At 36.4% G+C, this 21,789-nt stretch overlaps 1 long non-coding RNA gene across 2 annotated transcripts; it reads left to right on the top strand.

Moving 5' to 3' along the window:
• The first annotated feature begins 4,205 nt into the window (after positions 1–4,205).
• Positions 4,206–6,631, top strand: LOC141598281 (uncharacterized). 2 transcript variants are annotated; one of them, XR_012523393.1, is made up of 5 exons: positions 4,206–4,461; positions 4,628–4,837; positions 5,968–6,042; positions 6,184–6,275; positions 6,399–6,631. It is a non-coding gene; the product is annotated as an uncharacterized LOC141598281 (long non-coding RNA). The 2 variants fall into 2 exon arrangements; XR_012523392.1 differs by lacking the exon at positions 6,399–6,631 and having other exon boundaries at positions 6,184–6,396.
• Positions 6,632–21,789: the final 15,158 nt, after the last annotated feature.

Genomic DNA, 21,789 nt, shown 5'->3' with positions numbered 1-21,789 from the left:
CCCTCCTTCCATATATTGTAACCAAACAAAGGAAATTAAACCCCTCCTTTTCCTCCCCTCCCTTTCCCTCTAATTCTCTCAATCCAAATACACCCTTAAAGTGAGTGAAGTGGAATATGAGAAACAACAATCTTATCTTCAATATGACAAAATCGTTTCCAGATTTCTTATTTGAAGGAGAAAGTAGATGGTAATGAAGAGAGATTTCTCAATGAAAATACTAAAGAAAAAGTAATAATATCTTTACAAGGTAGAGTAATATAACACTAATACAAGGCAACAACATTTTTTGTAACAAAATTAAACAGATGGAAGGGAAATCAAAATCTTGACTGAAAAAGTCCCTTGAGTTCTACTCCCTCCGTCCTTGTCATTAGTCTATCTATTTTATTTTTGTGTCTCTCATTCATTTGTTTACATACTTTTATACTGGGAATATTTTTTAAGGTGTAAATTGATCATCCACAAAACTCATTGACTACTTTTCACTCAATTATAATACCCACCAATGGTCCTCTCCTTTTTCTTTGGTCTTTGTGGCAAAACCAAAGATAAACAAGTAATCGGAATGAAAGAAGTAATTTGGTAGCAAGTTTTGCCTACAGACACTGTTGGAATTAACTTCAAAAGATTATTTTAGAAAGGGAGTTGAATCAGGGATTTTAAAAAGGCCATTGAGTTTTTGGTAAACAACATGTTGATAGACTTTTACCATATTCAATCCTTTTGGAATGTTTGACCAATCAATTCTATTTTAGTGTTTCGTAAATAAGATATTGAAACAACATATACGGGGTAAATATGTTACGTAGTTCTGCAACTTGCTGCTTACCTCCAATATATCGGTCGACATATTCTAGAAAAAAGTAAATTTTACTTCATTTTACAAAGTAAGATAATGATTTGCTAATCTTAATATGTTAGTTATTAAACACTTTAACTCTGTTTTGTAAACAACGGATTAATATTCGCAGAAGCAGGTGGTGAAAGCATATTATAATTAGCAGAATTTGTTAGCGGATTTGACTAGCATATTTGTAATTAAAGGTGTTTGGTAATTAAAAAATTTAAATTAATAAATTCTCTCTCTCTCTCCTTTGTAAAATGAATTTAAGGACATGAACATATTATTGACTATAAAATAAAGGTAGGCCAGGGTTTAGTATTTTAGAAGAGGTAAGGAGGTGAATTGATTTTTTTTCATAATCTAGTGATATCATATGTTGAGAGGGGCAGCATATTGTAAAATAATAGATTCGACTCCAATCAACATGTTGTCTACCAAACACCCAAAATAGCATATTAATTGGTCAAATATGCTAAAATTCCCATATATACTAAAAATTTGGCAATCCGTCATTTACTAAACAACCCGTCTAACTAATTTCGTTAATTAATATACGTAGGTCAAATTATCTAATAAATACGTCATTTATAATCTGCTTTTACAATCTACTAGGTAGTATCCCGCGCTTCGCGCGGCCTGTTTTAAAATTTAATTATTATAATTAAAGAAAAATAGAATAATTTATATATGACCTTTAATATTTTACTTATAAATAAAAATATATTAATTTTTCTCAAATTTAATTTTTTTAGGTTTAACTTCAATGTTTTAGAATAAAATACATACAATTTTAATTAAAACTAATAAGTGATAATTAAGTATGCATGATCAACGTTTTATAAATTATTTTGTGACTGATCAAATATCATATTAATTAAAATAAAATTTATTCGAATAATGCAACAATCAACATTAAGTTCTCAAATTACATCATTTCACGATACGTTATGTTCCAAAACAATTAATATTTGTACAAAATGATGTGAATATAATTTTATGTAATTTTTCATTTTTTATGTATAACGTGTGATATTTATGTATCAAATATAGAGTTCAAACTCAACTTATTCAAATATTTTGATTGTGTCTTGCATGTGTTATATGTCAAACATATCTATAAGAATTACACCTTTTGTATTTTTAAACAATTATATATAAATGATGTTTTAGATTTTACCTGTAGATAAAATAGGTTAAACTTTCTCAAATAATATTTTTTGAGGTTTAACTTCAAAGTATTTAAAAGATAACATATAAAATATTTAACTAAAAGTAATATTTAGCTAGTCATAATCAATATTTATACTTGACATATACATATTTTAATAGAAGATATTAAAGAAAAATGTAACGTTTTTTTCTACTTTTTCATGTCGTTTATAAAACTATATTATTTAATAAACATTACTTTTGTTTTGATTATTCAAATGTACTCGCGATCACTGTGTACATACATACCCGTTATCATACTATTTAAACCTAACAAAATCTAATATGTATTCAATTTCTCGCAATATATTTTTTTTCATTCCCACATAAAAACTTATCTCTTAGTAGTTTTCTTTAAGTTATGTTTTTAAGAAATACAATGACTCTTCCAAATATATTTTTCTTAGGATTTGATGGTTTAAGTTTTATAACTTTCTCAAAATGTCTTTTTACGTAAACATAAAACATTATGAGACATTCACTTTAATTATCTCTATAAATCAAAATATTCCAATAAATATAATGAAAATTATGCTCAATTTGAAGCATTTTTCGCAATGAACGTAATTATTTACATTTTAGAATTTTTTATCAAAATAATTTTTTAATAAATTTAGAATCAAATCACCGTAATTATTTAATATAATTTTATAATAAAACTTATTAAACTATAATTAATATTTTGCTAAGATTTATACAACATTTATTATGTTTATATTTAATGTCGAGCTGTAATTAATACTTGTATTTAAAGCTGGATTGACACGTGGCACATCCACAAATAATTCAACCTTGATTATATATATATATATATATATATATATATATATATATATATATATATATATATATATATATATATATATATATATATATATATATACATACTAAAAGTACTTCGATAATTAGTTCCCATGCATGATTAATAATTAACAAATCTCTGGCTAAACAGACAACATGTAGTAGCCTGAGTGAGGGAAATAAAATATGTAATTTAATGTAACTTATTTGATATAGATGTGTCTTTTTTCCGTATTTTTTTTCAAAAAGTAATTTAATTAACGTAAAATACTTGTATTTATATTAATCGTACATATATTTATAGTTATTATAAAAATTAAATATGAAGAATATAGTAAGAACATATGATAGATGTTGGGGTTAAAGTAGGTCGTCAAAAATCTGAACCACATTTTGTAGAGAAAAAAGGAACATACATCGGATGTACTACCTCCAACGTTTTTTTATTTTAGAGCATATATGTATATTTTTTGAGCTTATTACCTCAAACTTTATTTGTTTTTTGAGCATATGTATATTTTTTTGAGCTTATTAAAATTTATAAGTTAGATTTTAATTTTTTTTCATCAAAACTTAAATTTTACTAAATTTATATGTAATGTTTTTGAGTTTTATTGTAATTTTTTAGAGTTTAATATTTAAGTAAATAAACTCAAAAACTTTATAGTAAAACTCATAATTTTTAAAACAAAACTCAAATTTTTTATAATAACGCTCAGAAATTATAGAATTGGTGGTAATACATCAGATGTATAATCCACCTACTGCATTTTGTAAGTTATGAAAAAGATATTAATGTTTTAATGTAAAATTTAGGTTTAACTGGGACTGCAAGCAGGGGTGGTAAATATGGTAATGAGTCAAGCCGAGCACGAGCTTAGCTTTGTTTGGAATGTGCTCATAAAGCAAAACGTGAGCTCGAGGTCACCAAAACTTTAAAAAATTGAGCTGATTATCTAGCTTGCGAATTTCAACTCGAGTTTGCACTGAGTTCGAGTTCAACTCCAACTTATATATAACTAGATTTTGTGCCCGTGCGTTGCACGGGTTTCAAATTTGTCTTTCTTCTAATTTTTTTGGACCTTTTAATATCATTTTAAATGATACGTAAAAGTTGTATTTCAATTACTCAAATAAGGTATTCCGTACCAAAGTTAGCTGGTGTGAGTAGTAAGGGCTCTCTAAAAAAAATAAGGTACTCCGTTTACTTTTCCATTCTCATTGTTAAAACTACTTCATCTTAATTAGTCATTTGCTTTTAATCCTAACATTAATTAAATTTTAAATCAAATAAATAATAATTATGTCAAAAGGATTATCACTTTCGTCAAACTGGTCCTATTTTCTCATTTATCCAATAATTATCCTAAAACATACACAATGGCTTTCATTCTATCGAGCTTCAATCAAATAAATCCCCAAATGTTAGGGTTTGCTCTCCTTGTTCCAACAATGGAATCCGCTCATCCCAACTCCCGAACAACTCACGCCATTTAAATCATTATCATCGGTGATCCTATGTGGTTTTTAATCACCGTTGGAGAGGGGATCATTATCGGTCATCGTCGGTCGCATAAGACCGGGTTCATGCTACAGCAACCAAGGTAACATTTACTTTTATAATCTCATGTATCCGTTTGTTTGATTTTTGATTTGCTTGATTATAAACACAGGAAATGGGTTTCAAAATCGTCTCTTCTCTAATTGTTGTGGTCCATTTTTTCATTTTATTCATTGTCCTAATTTGTGAGTTGTTTGTTGATCAATCAGATCCCCAAATATTAGGGTTACCACAACAATTGCAATCCTATATATGGCTATCTCCTGGGTCCGCTTCGTCTCAACTCCTGAACAACTCCCGCCGTTGTACTCATTCTCAGTTGTGCAGCTGGTCGGTTTGTAAATGCTATTGGTGAGGTGATAATTGGCGGTCATTGTTGGCTGATTAAATTGGGTTAATGCGCCAGCAATCATTTCTAGGTAACATTCAATTGCATAATCTCGTTTATCCGTTTTTTCTTTTTTTGGATTTGCATCATTTTAAACAAAGGATTTAATAGGATCACAATATCTTATGTTGTACTATGATGTCCTTGTTTGTGTTGAATGTTGTGTTTATTTGAACGAACGGCATTTTGCTTGTTGATCTTTCTCATTTTGGTTGGTTATTGTTGGTATTTATGATGTTTTTAGCTGATCTGACCCTTCTGGTTTTTTACTGTCTAATTTTTTTACTACCTCTATGCACGGATTGATCAAAAATAATTTGTATTAAACTGAATAAATGAGCACAAAATACTTTTAGACGAAACTTTATTAAGTTAGGCTTTAATCATAACGTTCAAATTCCAATTAATTTCGAAACTATTCAATAACATGCAAATTCGAAAACACCTCTTTGTATACTATATTTCGTGTATACCTCTTGAAAGTCTGCTCAGTATCATCTATGAAGAACCTAAGCCCTTACGGTGTCGTCGTCCTTGACGCCGCAACTTATAACTGTCCGTGACTAAAAATTGGCTTTGGTAACCACTCTGTATAGATCTGTAAATTCCGAAGTAAAGTTAGAAAGGGAGATATTAATTACGGACTATTAGTTAAGGTTAGTTCAAATACCAGTAAGTATATAGTGATTATTACGCCGCTGATCTAGATTCTCGAATGAAAAGAAGTCGAATCTATGAATAGGTATAGTACTATCTTCTAATGTCATGGCTTGGCAAAAGTAGAGTAAAAGAACTTACTGGTTGGAAGCGTTTGCAAAAATAACCTAGGATGGTTGCCTGCACGTGCACGTACCCTCCCTGTAAAAAATTTACAAACATATAGTTTGAAGTTAGTTGGTTGCCACGGGTGGAAAACATAAAATATATGGACAGAGGAGATAGAATAGTTCGTTACCTCTTCATCTATGAGGATCATGGAAACATAAAGAAGTTCAGCTTTGTTAGTTGGACTATGAACTTTGCACAATCTTGTCACACGAACCTTGATTTTCGTCTTCGTTGTCGGGAGGCGTTGGTCTTAGTTCATTGATCAGCGAATAAGATCTGTTGCAAAGAAAAATTCAAGTTAATATAAATTAACCTAATAGTGATTGGATGCAGGTACTAAAACTACACATGGAGAGCATACCTTGGTGCCATGTTTGCTTAAAGAGTTTGCAGGATATTTTTTTCCAGGTAAGTTTAACGTTGACATTAGTTTATTTATATACTGTGTGTAAAATCTATCTATTTCTCTAGGATTAGAAATTTATGAGCTAAAAGATAAGAGTCCACAAATAGTGTTTTAATTGAATATGTATTGGAATTAACGTGCAGTGAGGGATGGCATTGATCGTATGAAAGGATGAAGACAACATGCATTAAACCAATTTTTAATGTAGTATTTGATTTGTGGTAGACTGGGGAAGGTATTTTATTGTAAGCTGGCTCCATATATTATTGTATTTCCATAAGAGAAGATATTTTTCCATATATTTGTGTACATAGGGATAATATTTGTGACTTTTTTAATAGTATTTGTTTTGTGATAGAATGCGGAAAAAGAAAGTTGAGCACAAGCTAGGTAGCACCAAAACGGACACGGATACGGGACACGGACACGACACGGACACGTGACACGGCATCCCTTGAAATTTAGGACACGGGACACGTTATTTAAATTTAATAAAATATATAGTTTATAATTATAAACGTTCGATTTTATTTTTATAGAAGTATTTGATATTAAATTTAAATAAGTGAAGCTAAAACTTGCCCTTGATTATAACTCATTTCATTTACCATCCAAACGGATTTTTTAATCAATCTCTTTCGACAGCTCATTTCACGCTTAAAGAAAATCATTCACCCTAAATGATGTCCAGATGTCATGGACACGTGTCGGGCACGGCTGAAATACCATGGACACACGCCGGACACGTGCCCGAATAAATGTAGAAAGTTAGACACGGCTTTATAGGTGTCCGACACGTTTCGACGAGTGTCCGAGGAGTGTCGGTGTCAGACACGGTGTCGGACACGGGACGGCTGATTAGGAGAAGTGTCCGTGCTACCTAGAGCACAAGTAGCTGTTAGTTTATTAAACGTGATCCAACTCAAAATTTGAGATAAGATTAATATTTCTAGAAGTTGTTATTTTTTAGATTAATATAATTATTATTTTAATTCGAGTGTTTTAAAAAACGTGGAGTCTCTAGAATTGCCTAAAAAAAAGCCTCTTTTATATATATACTAGATTTAAAGCCCGTGCGATGCACGGGCCTAATTGTAGTATTTTGTCTCGTGAACCACTGTTGAACGTCAAGTTATAAAATAACTGATTAAAATTGCGTCTCGTCTACAAAGAGGCCAAATGCAAACTCCATCTCCAAATTAGTTATAGTATTCTGTCTCGTGAACCACTGTCGAACGCCAAGAGAAATCTCGTCTCGTCTACAAAGAGGCTTGATGCAAATTTACATGAATGTTTAAAGCATGATTTGTGTGAGAGATCGTCCCTACTCTGACATTTGTAATCGCTTTTTGACCTTGGTACATAACTTTGTGGTGTTAGTATTGTTATATCGTTGTGGTCTCTTAATAAGACGATATCATAGAAGACTTACTCATGTTTAAATTATATCGTCAATAACAAATAAATGTAATTTAACCATTAAGTTAACTCTAATTTTTTAGATGTATACTATTATGCCATAATTATAGGACGACATAGCGCTCTTCATGTATCATCATTAATGGGCTAGACCATAATTAGTTTTGAGTCTACCGAGCAAAGGTGATCAATAAATTGTCTATGTAGTATTCCGTTGCATATACCCTAATTTTAAAATGAAAAAATAGATCTTGATTGGGCGTTAACAATTAATTGCAATAGCTACGGAGTATTTACTCCGGAATATTACTCCGGAATAAATAAGTACACTGCATAAATGTTACTCTACCACTATAGACCGAAACAAAATAAAACAAATCATGCATATACGTTAGAGACAGCTAAAACCTTAAAGCACTACTTAATACAGCCTAACTAAAGTAATGTTCATATATTTCTCAAAACTTTATACACTACAACGAAAACGCGGGAAACCGGCGGAAAAATTAAGGCCATACTGACGGCTTTTCCGTCAGTATTTCATTTTCCTGACGGAAATTCCGTCAGTAAATGGAGTCAGCTTATTTCGTCACTAAAAAACGTGTCCTGACGGAATTTCCGTCAGTATTCCTATCACTGACGGATCACTGACGGGTAAACCGTCCTTATTTCTAGGACAAAAGTGACGGTTATTCCGACAGCTTTTTCATTTTACTGACGGAATTTCTGTCAGTTTTTTTATTTTACTGGCGGTTATTCCATCAGCAGTTTGACACGTGGCAGATCATATAACACCCCTATACTCCAAGTGCCTTACCAGGACCACTCAGGTATAAGGATGTTACCATCTCGGTTACCCGAGGCAACGATAATCAAATAGACAATAACGAAACAACGTTTAACTAGTAATAACTTTAGTGAAAGGTTACAATCCAAAAACCAAAACCAAAATACGAATACATGTTCTCAAACCAACTGTCTAATCAGCTAACTGAAATGTTTATCAAACTACTAGCTACAAATGAAAGACTTCTATCATCGACCGTGGCACATCCCAAAATATCCCAAAGAATCGACTCATACCGCTCAATAACTGCTCACCATACCCGAATGGATCACCACAGTTTTGTAAAACATTAAACGGGATCAGTACTAATCACACAATTTATATAAACCAACAATACAGTAAAACAAACAGCTCAATCATCACAGATATTCTCCGAACTCCAAACCCAACTCCACAATCCTGACTACACACTAACGTGTGTAGCCCTGCCAGAGTGCCTATCATAACAGGTCACTCCTCACCGCCAGTGGGGGACCGCAGCCATTCCCACCTAAGCCCCGCTCATCTCCATCGAGCGATAAACCCAAATCCATTAATGTGCACATCCCTTCTGTGGCGGGTTCCAAAGAAGGTGAATCATGGGCGTGAAGCCACTCCCGCAAGTGACTCCACTCAGCCAGGGACGCACCCCGAAAAACACAGACAGATACAATCAATCACAACTACTATCAGCAACCAAATCCAGCAATCGTCACAATACGAGTATGATAATATTCAACAACCATAAAACACCACAACACATTATGGGACTAATACTGAGTAGGGAAACCCTACCTGGAAAGCACAACACAATCAGACGATCTCACAGCTGATATCAAAACGCTTCCTCTACAAATCCTCCTCATAACATACAAACATATAATCACTACCAATCATAAAACACAACAAAACTCCCAAATCCCAATATTAGGGTTTAACCAACTTTAAAGAAATACTATAAAAACGGTATATAGGTCTTACCCTCGACGCAAGGATCACAACGGTATAAAGAAAGGTAAAATCCGACCTTCCAAGCTCCGGGATTTGCCAACAATGCGATTGATGCGAAGAACGTACTTTGATTTCTCTTTTTGAAAGTGATTAGGTTTTAAAAGTGTTTAAAGAACAATGACGGAAGTTATTATATACTTAATCGCATTATTAACAAAACCCGAGAAATCATCCCCGTCAGAATGGCTACTCGATCGAGTAGCTAAGGTACTCGATCGAGTGCCCCCTTACTCGATCGAGTAACTACGTTACTCGATCGAGTACCCAACAGGTCAGAAACTATTTTAAACTGCAACTCATCCTTACTCGACAGAGTAAGGCCTACTCGATAGAGTACCCAGAGACTCATAAATCCGTAGTATTACAGATCATTCCAGTTGATAAAATCACATTAAAAAGAGGGACGTGACGGAATTTCCGTCAGTTTTTCCATTTTACTGACGGAAATTCCGTCAGTTGCTAGACACATGGCACTTTTCTGTTAATTCTGGAAAAATGATGGGGAAAAACAGTGACGGAAATTCCGTCAGTTTTTACGAATTACTGACGGAATTTCTGTCAGATTTATTAAAAAACAGGCCTGGAAACAGCAGCCTGCTGCCCAGCCACGATGCGTTTTTTGCATCGTTTCAAATACAGCCACGATGCCTATTTGCATCGTTTCCAATATAACCAAAACCTGCAAAACACATCCAATCGTCGACCGCCAAGCGGGAATCCATTTTCACGTCGACCGCTAATGTGGGAATCAATAGACAACAAAAGAGAAGGGGACGCAAAATGTTTTACATAAAAAGATAGTCAAATTTGTACACTGTCTTACAAATTAAACACGAAAGAGAATTGTCTTACCATGTTTTTCATACTCCCTACTAGACGACAATACTAACCAAACTAAAGGTTCTAACCTAAAGGCTCTAACCTAAAGGCTCTAACTTATTATAGACTCAATAAAACTACCACTACCTCCAAACCCGTCATCACCACCCCCAAAGTCATCCCGTCTATGTGGAGGAAATTGTGAACACGTGTTTGGAGGTTGAGATGCTTGTATATCAGCCCAAGCCTTTTTCATTGCCGCCATTTGTTCAGCCTGTTCACGAACCTGTCTTTCAAGAGCAATTCGAGCGGCTCGTTCATCATTCATTTGGGTGGAAAGCTGTGAAATCATGCTAGGAGCATAAGAGAAAGACCGTCGGCCAGCTTTGTTAGGAGGAAGATCATACCATATTTGGACCCCTGTATCTCCGGTCCCAAACATCCGATTCTGCTCGTCAAAGCCTCCTACAGCCTTGTAGTAGGCCCGAATTGCTGGAGCTTGTGTCCTCCACAAATTAGTGTGATAACATTTGTAAATCTCTTACAGGTTCACAAGGGTATACTTCGTATATTTAATCAATTGATTAACGTTTACCTAATAACGGTTGGCTTGCTAGAAAGTTTGACGTTATTATCATACAGATGGCGGTAATCAACTGGTCCCTAAAGGTCACACCTATAGGATGTGTTTGAGAAATGTGGTTATAGAAATATAATCACATTGATGCCCAATATCACTAAATAGTTAGTCAATGTGTTGATGAGATAATTATTTAATGAAAATTAAATAATATTAGTTGAGACGAATTAACTGTCAATTCGTAAATTAAATATAATAAGTTATATTTAATTAAATATATATAATATTAGCTTGGACGAATTAATCTGTTAATTCGTAATTAAATATAATCAGTTGTATTTAATATCAACAAGATGAATGTGTCATGGTGGTAATAGTGAGGGTACACATACCAAGAGGTCATGGGTTCGATCCTCACTAGATGACAATTCAATACATATTATATATTTTTGGAAAGACCAAAAATAAGGATTAAACACTCCTTATTTCGGTTTACTTGGCCGAAAATTAGGAGAGTTTTTACTTTCCTAATTGACTCCAAGTTTCGGTCTGTATAAAAAGAAAGGTAGAGAATTATTTCTACTCTAATGCTTTTTCTTGACCTTGCCTCCTCTCTCTCATCACAAGAACACAAAAACAACTAAATTTTACAGAAAATTTTAGATCGATTCTAGCATAATCAAAGGGCATATCTCATATCGTCTTGGGTGCAACTAATAGGTGAATATCAATTTTGATATTGTTCTTAGGCCATATTTGCTAGGACCGAAGGTTAATTCTGAATCCCTATACTTTGTTTATGTATTTTGTTTATGACCTTTAATCATCATTGTTAAATCGTTATAATTCTTCTAAATTAAGGGAAGTATACAGATTATTTCCCACAAGTGGTATCAGAGCACTAGGCCACGATTTTAATCTTGATGATTTTCATAAATTTGTATGTAAACTATGAGGATTTTCGAATTTTTTTTTTTAGGGTTTCGAAAATTTTTAGGGTTCGGCAAAAAAATTTTTGTGCCGATTTGTTTTTTTTCTTCTTGCCGTTTTTTTTTTCTTGTAGTTTGATGATATTTTTCCATTTTATTTTCATATTATTGTTTTTAATCAGTTAAAATTATCATATGAAGAATTGGTAGTTTTTGATTTAATGCAGATTAAGTTAAAATTAAATGGAATCGTCATGTTTATGATAAAAAGATTGTTTTTGCTATATAGTTTTTGGCATATAAATTAATCATGTTTATTATTTCATATGCTAATCATGTTCTAATAGCAAAGGTAAACAATTTAGTCATCAAATCTTGTTTTAGGGCTAATTGCCGCAAAAGAAAGAAAAAAAAAGGAGGTCGTTTTTAGGGTTTGCCATATAAAAAAAAAAAAAATTGTTTTGTTTTTTTTGGGTGAACCGACATAAAAAAAAAAAAGGAAATTTTTGTTTTCTTGTTTTTTTTGCCATAATTGCCGAAAAAATTATGGAAAGTTTTTTTTCCTTTTCCTAATTGTCGAGTATAAAAATAAAAAAAAGGGGGGCTGTTTTTTTCGGCCGTATGGAGCTGATATAAAAAAACAAAAATTGTTTATTTTTCAGCCGAGACCAATTTATAATTGGTTTTTGTTTTTTTTTTTTTGGCCAATTAGTTATTGTGAATCCATTCACAATTTAAAGATACCGAGTTATTTTAAAGCGGTTTAAAATTTTGACGGATATAATTCATATTACAAGTGTAATATGGATTGAAATGAAATTAATGTGATTAAATTGCGGAATTATCACTTAATTTAATTTAAATAGGTGGTTTGGATAAATTAATCAACATAATTAATGAATTGTGTCATGTATGTTTAATTTATTTTTAGTTGATGCTTTTAATTTTGTTGAATGAATCGAATGAATGAATTTTATTTACGTATTTATTTTTGCAATCGATTGTAATTTGTAATACTTAGTGTGGCCTTAGTCAAATTATGTTTTCGTAATGAAGGAAACATGATTTCTTATGTAATTATGAGATCTCGAATCTCCTTTATTTTAGTTTTGGGTTTTTGAAATTAGAATGTAATTAATAGGTCAATTATGTAATTTTATTTATTGTAATTTCAAAGAAGACTAAAGATGAAGATTCAAGCTCACTCCCGCTACATGGATCAAGATGGAACATCAAGACAAGCTTCTCGGGTCCAAGGATGGATTCCAAACTTGTATTTATTGTTCATTTTGATAGGATAGGCCACACTAGGACTTTTACTGTTTTTTTTTTTACGTTTTTCATTATTATTGCGTTTCATTCACATGTTAGTAATTGCATCATATTCCGCCTAAAACCAAACCACCTACTACTAAAATGCATGAAAATTGACTCATATAGGTTGTATGTTAGTTTTCATGGACATGCAGATGTCACAGTCTTTAAGCCATCACCTTAGTTTAATCATTCTCGCATGCTAGATTATAGTTCACTTAATATGAATTAAAATAAAGTTGATGGGATCTTCCTCTAAAACGGAAATTGAGATTAGTCTTTATAAGGGCAAACATCTATGAATCCCTTCTTCGTCGGTAGGCCTAATATGACCCCTTCTACGTTGGGTAAGTAGTTGTGTTGACTTAGTTTACCTCAACATCATAGTCCGAAGAGTTTCTCGTGAATATGATGGACTATAGATAGAATTTACAGAAATTTATCGACCAAGAATTCTAACGGTAGGATTAGCTAAAAGGTTAGCTTATCAATTTACAGAGAATTGAGTCTTGGAGTCATTTATATAATTCTTGAGGGAGGTCAATTGTATAAATGTTTTTGAGTCTTCGCGTTATGACATTAGTTCATTAGACTTAAAATAAAAACGATGCACATGGTTATTATTTTATTCTTCTTTCGCAGTGTAGAACACGTTTATTATCGATAATACTGTTACAACAAATGGCTGGAAATAACGCAATCCCAATGCCTAGTGCCACACTAGATCGTTCGTCCTGGCTAAAAATGTTCATGGACCAAATGAATCACCACTCGATCAAGAATGATGGGTCCAATTTTGCGGATCGGGAGGCGGCACTACGGAATGTCGCCATCATGCGACGGTAAGCTCGGTACTTAATCGAGCCAATACCGGTCAACCTGTGCCCAAATGCAGAGCCGACGAGTCATTCGCTTATAGTGACTTCGTTATGGAAGCGGGTGCGATAAAGAACGTACTCATCTTTGCAATGGAAACCAATTTGCAGAGACGCTTCATTGCCCAAGGTGCAAACAAGATTTTCACCACGCTCACTAACGAGTTCTCAAAGGCACCGAGAATCGTCACATATGAACATACCTGTCGCTTCTTTGATGCGAAACTCCAGAAGGGCCAACCGGTTAGCCCACACATTCTTCACATGATTGAGAATGTCGAGAAGCTGGAGGCACTGAATTGTAAAATCAGTGAGAGCATTGTCATTGACCGAATGCTTCATTCTCTTCACGATGGTTTTGCCCTTTTCAGGGCGAACTACTACATGAATGAGTTGAAAAAGAGTCCTCATGAGCTACACTCTCTTCTCGTACAGACCGAGAAGGATATGAAATTGAGTGGGAGCATGAAGCAGGATGTTCTCACGATTTACAAAGGTAAAGGTAAGGGCAAGGCTCATGGCGACCTAGCTGTAGGTAAGCCAAAGTTTAAGAAGCTAGGAAACGGTAAGAGTGCGCCTGGTGAGACTAGTGGCTCACAGGGCAAGACAAAGAGCAAGGGCGGTGACATAGAGTGCCACAATTATCACAAGACTGGACATTGGAGGAGGAACTGTCCCGTCTACCGTGAGGACATCAAGGCAGGCCGCGTCGTTCCTGTTGGTATGTCATCTTATATTCATATGATTGAGATTAACCATGCAAGTTTCGGAACTTGGGTACTAGATACTGGTTGTGGTTCTCATCTGTGTAATCATTTGCGGGGCCTAAAGAACATCATACCTCTCGAAAAAGGTGATGTGGACTGCGAGTCGGAATGGAGCACGAGTTGTCGCTTTGCCTCGAAGGGAACATAAGTAATCCAACTCCCTAGTGGTTTTGAGTTATCTTTAAATAATCACACTATGTACCCAGTTTATCTAAGAATATTATTTCTGTTTCCGTACTTGCTAAAGACGGTTTTACATTTTCAATAAAGGATAATAGTTGTATTTTCTCTTTTAATGAAATGATTTATGGCAAAGCAGTTTCCATGAATGGAATTTATATCTTAGATCAAACCACAGAAGTATTACACATGAATAATAAGAAATTAAAGGTTGGTGACAAAGATCAAACCTATCTATGGCATTGTCGAATGGGACACATAAATGAGAAACGTGTGAAGAAACTCGTCGATAATGGGACTATTCCCACATTCGGATTTTCTACATATGGCACGTGTGAATCATGTCTCATTGGCAAGATGACTCGAATTTTCTTCAAAGGTGTTGGAATGCGCGCTAGTGACCTATTAGGACTCATACATACGGACGTATGTGGATCTATGTCAATTACCGCTAGAGATGGCTATAGATATTTTATCACTTTCACGGACGATTTGAGTAGATATGGATATGTCTACTTAATGAAGCATAAAAGTGAGTCCTTTGAGAAATTCAAGGAATACCAGAATAAGGTACAGAACCAACTGGGTAGAAAGATTAAAGCACTCCGTTCAGATCGGGGTGGCGAATATCTTTCAAATGAGTTTGATCAACACCTGAAAGACTGTGGGATCGTTCTACAGTTAACTCGACCTGGAACACCTCAATTGAATGGTGTGTCCGAACGGAGAAATCGAACCTTACTAGATATGGTTCGATCCATGATGAGTCACACCGTAGTGTCTGATTCATTATGGGGTTATGCTCTTTTGTCAGCCGCTCTTATACTTAACCGAAGTCCGTCTAAAGCTGTCGACAAGACTCCATATGAAATGTGGAAGGGAACGGTCCCTAACTTGTCCTTTATTCGGGTTTGGGGCTGCGAGGCTTATGTCAAGTGGAGACACGAGGATAAGCTCGGCCCGCGATCGGTCAAGACATACTTTATAGGTTATCCAAAAGGAACATTTGGTCATTACTTCTATTCGCCTACCGAACATCAAGTTTTTGTTGCGGCTAGTGCGACGTTCTTAGAGAAAGAATTTCTCGAGAACAAGACGAGTAATAGAACCTTCGAGCTGTCGGAGATTCCAGAACCAACAACCGAGGAACAGATGGAGGAAGTCGTACCTCCAACCGATGATACGGTTAATGTTCCGAGGAACCTAGGAGGTCGGGTAGAGTCTCTCATCCTCCGGACAGATACATTGGTATGGTCGAGGAGAATGACGTTTTACTTCTAGAAAGTAATGAACCCGCAACCTATAAAGGTGCTATGACCTGTTCCGACTCAAAGCTATGGCTCGAAGCCATGCAATCCGAGATGGACTCCATGTATGAGAATAACGTATGGGATCTAGTTGATTTACCTAATAAGGTAAAACCTCTACAAAGGCAAATGGCTTTACAAAATAAAGCGTTACGAGACGCGCAACCGATATCTATAAGGCACGACTTGTGGCAAAAGGTTTCACTCAAGTGCAAGAATTGCATTATGATGAGATTTTTGCACATGTAGTCATGCTACGTTCCATTCGGATAATCTTAGCGATTGCCGCATTTCATGATTATGAGATTTGGCAAATGGATGTGAAAACCGCCTTCTTAAACGGTTATTTGGAGGAAGAGTTGTACATGGTGCAACCCGAAGGTTTCATAGATCCTGAGCATCCTAAGAAAGTATGCAAGCTTAAGCGTTTCATTTACGGACTTAAGCAAGCTTCTCGGAGTTGGAATCATCGTTTCTACCAAGTGATAAAAGAGTATGGTTTCACTCGATCGGTCGAAGAACCATGCTTATATATCAAGTCGAGTGGGAGCAAGATTGTATTCTTGATATTGTATGTCGATGACATACTCTTGATTGGGAATGACATTCCTCTCCTTTCTTCGGTTAAAGAATGGTTGAAGAACCATTTTAAGATGAAAGATCTGGGTGAGGCACAACGCATTTTGGGAATCCGTATCTACAGAGATAGATCATGGCGGACGTTATCACTTAGTCAGGAATCTTATTTGGATAAGGTTCTTGAGAGGTTCAGCATGACCAACTCCAAGAAGAGGAACCTTCCCAGGACGACTGGGATGCAGTTGAGCAAGTCTCGATCACCCACGACGCCCGAAGGGATTGAGCGCATGAGTCGTGTTCCTTATGCATCTGCAATAGGATCGATCATGTATGCCATGATATGCACACGTCCAGACGTGGCATATGCATTGAGTATGACGAGTCGGTACCAAAAGACTCCAGGTGAAACACACTGGATAGCAGTCAAAAATATCCTCAAGTACCTACGGAGGACTAAGGATTGGGTATTGACTTATGGAGGCGATACTAAGCTATGTGCAACCGGTTACGCAGATGCTAGCTTCCAATCGGATCGAGATGATTCAAAATCTCAGTCCGGGTTCGTCTTCACTCTTAATGGTGCTGCGGTCAGCTGGAAGAGTTCCAAACAGAGTGTTGTAGCAGATTCTACTACTGAATCCGAGTACTATGCCGCTTCGGAGGCAGCAAAGGAAGCGATATGGATGCGTCAATTCTTACAAGGGCTTTCGGTAGTTCCTAGTTCGAATGACCCGATCACCATCTATTGTGACAATAGAGGTGCCATCTTCCAGGCTAAGGAGCCAAAGTCTAGCAACAAATCTAGACATGTACTTCGGAAGGCTCACCTGATCCGTGATTACGTGGAGCAAGAAGAGATAGTGATTGACAAGATTGCGACGGATGATAACATCGCGGATCCTCTCACCAAACCGTTAAATTATGATAAGCATGTAGGGCATGTTAATTCCATGGGAATTAAATATGTTCCAGAGTTGTAGTACTTGATTATGGATTTGATACATTATCTTTTTCATATACTATTTATAACTTCATCGTTTTATATATATAATATTTTGTTTTTCATGTGGATTGTACTGACAACATTGAACGCCACAAAGTGAACTGAATTACATTATATTTGTTTTGGTCCGTAATCGCCAATGTGAGCTGATAACTCCGGCTATTATATTGTGCAGTCGATTGATGGTGGGTTCAACGAGCCATAAGTTAAACGGTTGACTAATCGATCACAGATACGAGATTATGACGATACCTCGTAGGACAACTTTTTGTGACAACGTAATGGAGTCCTAAATTTTTAATAACATTCGGTGCCAGGTCGTGGATAGGACATCCATTGTGTTCCTAGAGTCGATTATTTTGACTATCAACTGTCTCTTGAGATTAAGGCAGTTTTTGGGTGACTTTGGTTTCTTTCTCACGGTCTACCGTAACTGGGGCTAAGTAGATTTTTTCTGGGTCATTTCATACTGTGCTTACATCTGCAGGATTCGAATTGAGGAAAATTGTAACACCCAGGATATTTAAGAGCATTGTTGACCGTTAATGTTGACCAGACAGACCTTAGGGATGAATGGGTGAGGGATTAGACTTGTATCATGAGGTTCATAGGATGGCCTACTTGACCGAGCAGAGGCTACTCGGCCGAGTATCACCCATACTCGACCGAGTAGAGCCTACTCGGCCGAGTACTCTTGTACTCGACCGAGTATGGCTGCTGTCGACACGTTAATATAAACGCAAGTTCGCGAGATTCATTTCATTTCTCATTTTCTTCGACAGTTCCTCTTTCTCTAACCCTAGCCTATATCTCTCCCCTATCACCCCATAGCTTCACACTCTAATGAAATCAGCCTAAACCTCTACCATGGGAATGACGGGATTCGCCGAGAAAGGATGACGGAAGTGGTGGTTGTCTATATCACCGTCGATGCGTAATGTAGGTAAGTTTCTGCCTTGTGTTCTTGTGAGTGATTCTTTGAGTATAGTTGTGTAATAGGAGATGGTTATCTTTGTTAGGACGCTTGTTGGAGTCGTGCGTGGCTGTAAATGGGAGTCTTGCATACTTAGCGATGAGGTAGGGTTTCCCTACTCAGTTTACTGTTAATTGATTTAAGATTGTAATTGTATTGTGTATGATTGTCACCTGCTGATCATCGGAGTATGGGTATAGTGGTGATGGTGGTGTTGTTGTGGTATTGTGACAGCGGTAAGGTTGTGTGTGTTGTGATGGTAGTGGAGTCACTTGCGGGAGTGACTTCACACCCTAGTTCGCCCTCCGTGGAACCCGCCACGGGAGGGGATGTGCACATTAAGGGACAGGGATTATTAGTCTCTCGTTGATGAGCTGGACTAGGTGGGATGGGCTGCGGTCACCCACTTGCGGCGAGGATTACCTGTTGCGATGGGTAATTTGGCAGGGCTACACCCTTCGGGGCGTAGTCAGTTACTGTACGTGGTTGTGAGACTGGGATAGAGGATGATCAGCTGTTTATATTGTTATTCTGTCTTACTTTTGATTAGTCAGTACTGACCCCGTTGTTGTTGTTTTGTAAACCTGCGGTGATCCATTCGAGGATGGTGAGCAGTTGGCTTATCAGGTTTTGGTTGATTGTAGCTGCTGGGATTGGAGGGATCGAGTCATCACGCTACCGTACTAGAGAGGCAGTGTCATGAGTGTTGTGGTTGTACCTTTGCTGTAATGACGTTGTATTAAGTTGTATTGTGCAAGACATGTTTATAATATAAAGTTGTTCTTTAGTTGTCTAATTTGATCTACTTCCTCGGGAAACCGAGACGGTGACACCGTCATATACTGGAATGGTCCTTGGTAAGGCATTCTGGTGTGCGGGGGTGTTACAAAGTGGTATCAGAGCCGACGATTTTGGAACCTGAATCAATGAATCTAATGAATATAGGGTGTCAATTAAAATGAACCTGGTGTATGTACGTTGGGAGCCCCAGCCGATGCTAGATTTTGGATGAGTAGGCGCCCTCATTTCAAAATCACGGCCCCATCGGACTTAAGCCAGACACGGGGAAAGGGTAATTAGTGAGAGTCGTTGATTGCTTGGTGATGATTGTTGTGTGTATCTATTGTTAGGGTGGTATGCGTTATGATGTATGTGTGGAAAAGATTGCAGTGAGCGATGGAATTGTTGCAATGTGAGATCGGTGACCAGTTAACTTATTTGTTTCACGATGAATGTGTTATGTGTTGGATTGCTACGTTTCAAATGTGATTATAGTGTATATCTGGTAATCTAACGGAATTAGAGATGAGGTGACATAAGAGTTAAACACTGTAACTAGATTGTTGAGTATGCTATAAGGATAGAATATAATAGTTTCATGGCAAAGTGAGGAATGGAAGTAGGAGTAATGATCATTCCGATGATGGATGTGATGTTGTTATGTGTTTATGTGGTAGACATCAGCTTTAACAGTGACGAGCCGGATGCACGGAACTCCGAACGATATTATTTGATTTTGCAGGAACAATGAAAAGTTACGACTTCTTCTTTGTTTTGGGAAAACTCGACCGAGTAGATGAGTGTACTCGACCGAGTAGACCATACTCGGCCGAGTATCAAGCTACACAACCGAGTGCCCGTCTTGTGAGAATATTAGTCGCTACTGTTCTTAAAAACTCGATCGAGTAATAAAGGTACTCGACCGAGTAGTGGACACTCGGCCGAGTATCCTAAATACTCGACCGAGTAGTCGACACTCGGCCGAGTATTCCCAATACTCGACCGAGTATTGCTGTAGCAGGATTTATACGGGTTATACAAAAACCCTATTTTCGTTCCTTTCTTCCTTATTTCCGCCTCCCATCTTCCTTTTCCTTCTCTCTAAAAACTCCATATCATATCTTCCTCAAGCTTTTGGGTAAAATTTGGGTATTCCACTTGCTCTTGCTTGCCTCAAACCAGTTTAAGGTAAGGTCTAAACTCAATTTCTCTCACTTGTTTTCAAAATTTTGGTATAATAACATGCTAAATCTCGTTTTCCTTTCTAAAACAATGGATATTTAGTCTTTAATTTGTTGATTCTTGGATTCAACTGTATACCAATCTTATGTATGTCTTGATTGATTAAGTTCATGGTTTAAAACTCAGTTTCTGAAATCTAGGGTTAGCAAAAACGAATTGTTTCTGAAATCTTCTGGTTGTTGATGATTACTCTCTAATTTGAAACCAATTAAAGCTTGTAATCATATAAATTGTAAGATCATTGGTGATTTTCTGATAAAATTTGTCTTAAAAGGGATGGTTCTAAAATCGATATACAATCGAAAACAGTCCGTCTTTTGCGCTACGAATTTTGTGTCTTTCCCCTATTAAAGAATTGCTCTCTTGCAGTATGGTGAAAACTAGAGGCTTACCCAACAAAAGAACTCGCCAGCTTGAGACTGGTCAGTCAAGCACTGAACCGGTAGTTCCGCCGGTAGAAGCCCATCCATCGGTAATATTCTCTGATTTCAATCAGCGTAAGGCTTTTGTGGCTCTTATGCGTCGCCCTTTTCGCCCCACCCGCTGTGTTAACCCTGGTATTCTTGAAGCTTTGGGGATCAAGAAGGACATATTCCACATCTTTCAGATTTTGGGTATGGAGGGGTTGTACCATCTGAGAAAGAAATCTTACCCCCACTTGACCTTAGAGTTTTTGAGCTCTTTTGTTTATGATAAGAAGGGAAAGACCATTTCTTTTCGTCTCATGAATGAGGATCATGAGCTTACCCTTGACGAGTTGGCTGATCATTTGGGTTTAGAGGCTGAGGGGAGTGGGTACATTAGTGATGTGGCCAAGAATAGTGGTGCACCTCAGTATCTTCCCTATTTGACTGGTAGACCTGCCCCGAGTGCTAGTGCCATGCTGATTAATGATGTGCAGCACGTTTCTTTACGTATGTTTTTGAGGATGTTGACATGTTTGCTGTACTCGAGAGATGACGTGAGTAAGCTCAATTCTCATGAGGTTATGCTTCTTATGTCCTACCTTAACCTGTACCGTCAGAAACCGTTCTACTACAGTGCCCCTGGTGTAGTGTGCTCTAGTCTTGAGCGCATGGCACAGTCTGAGACCCGGCACATTGCCTGCGGGGCCATAGTGACCCGGTTAGTTCAGCGTTTGACAG

Source organism: Silene latifolia, chromosome 9 (genome assembly GCF_048544455.1).
Source record: "Silene latifolia isolate original U9 population chromosome 9, ASM4854445v1, whole genome shotgun sequence".
NCBI lineage: Eukaryota > Viridiplantae > Streptophyta > Magnoliopsida > Caryophyllales > Caryophyllaceae > Silene > Silene latifolia.
This window is presented reverse-complemented; position numbering and strand designations above follow the sequence as displayed.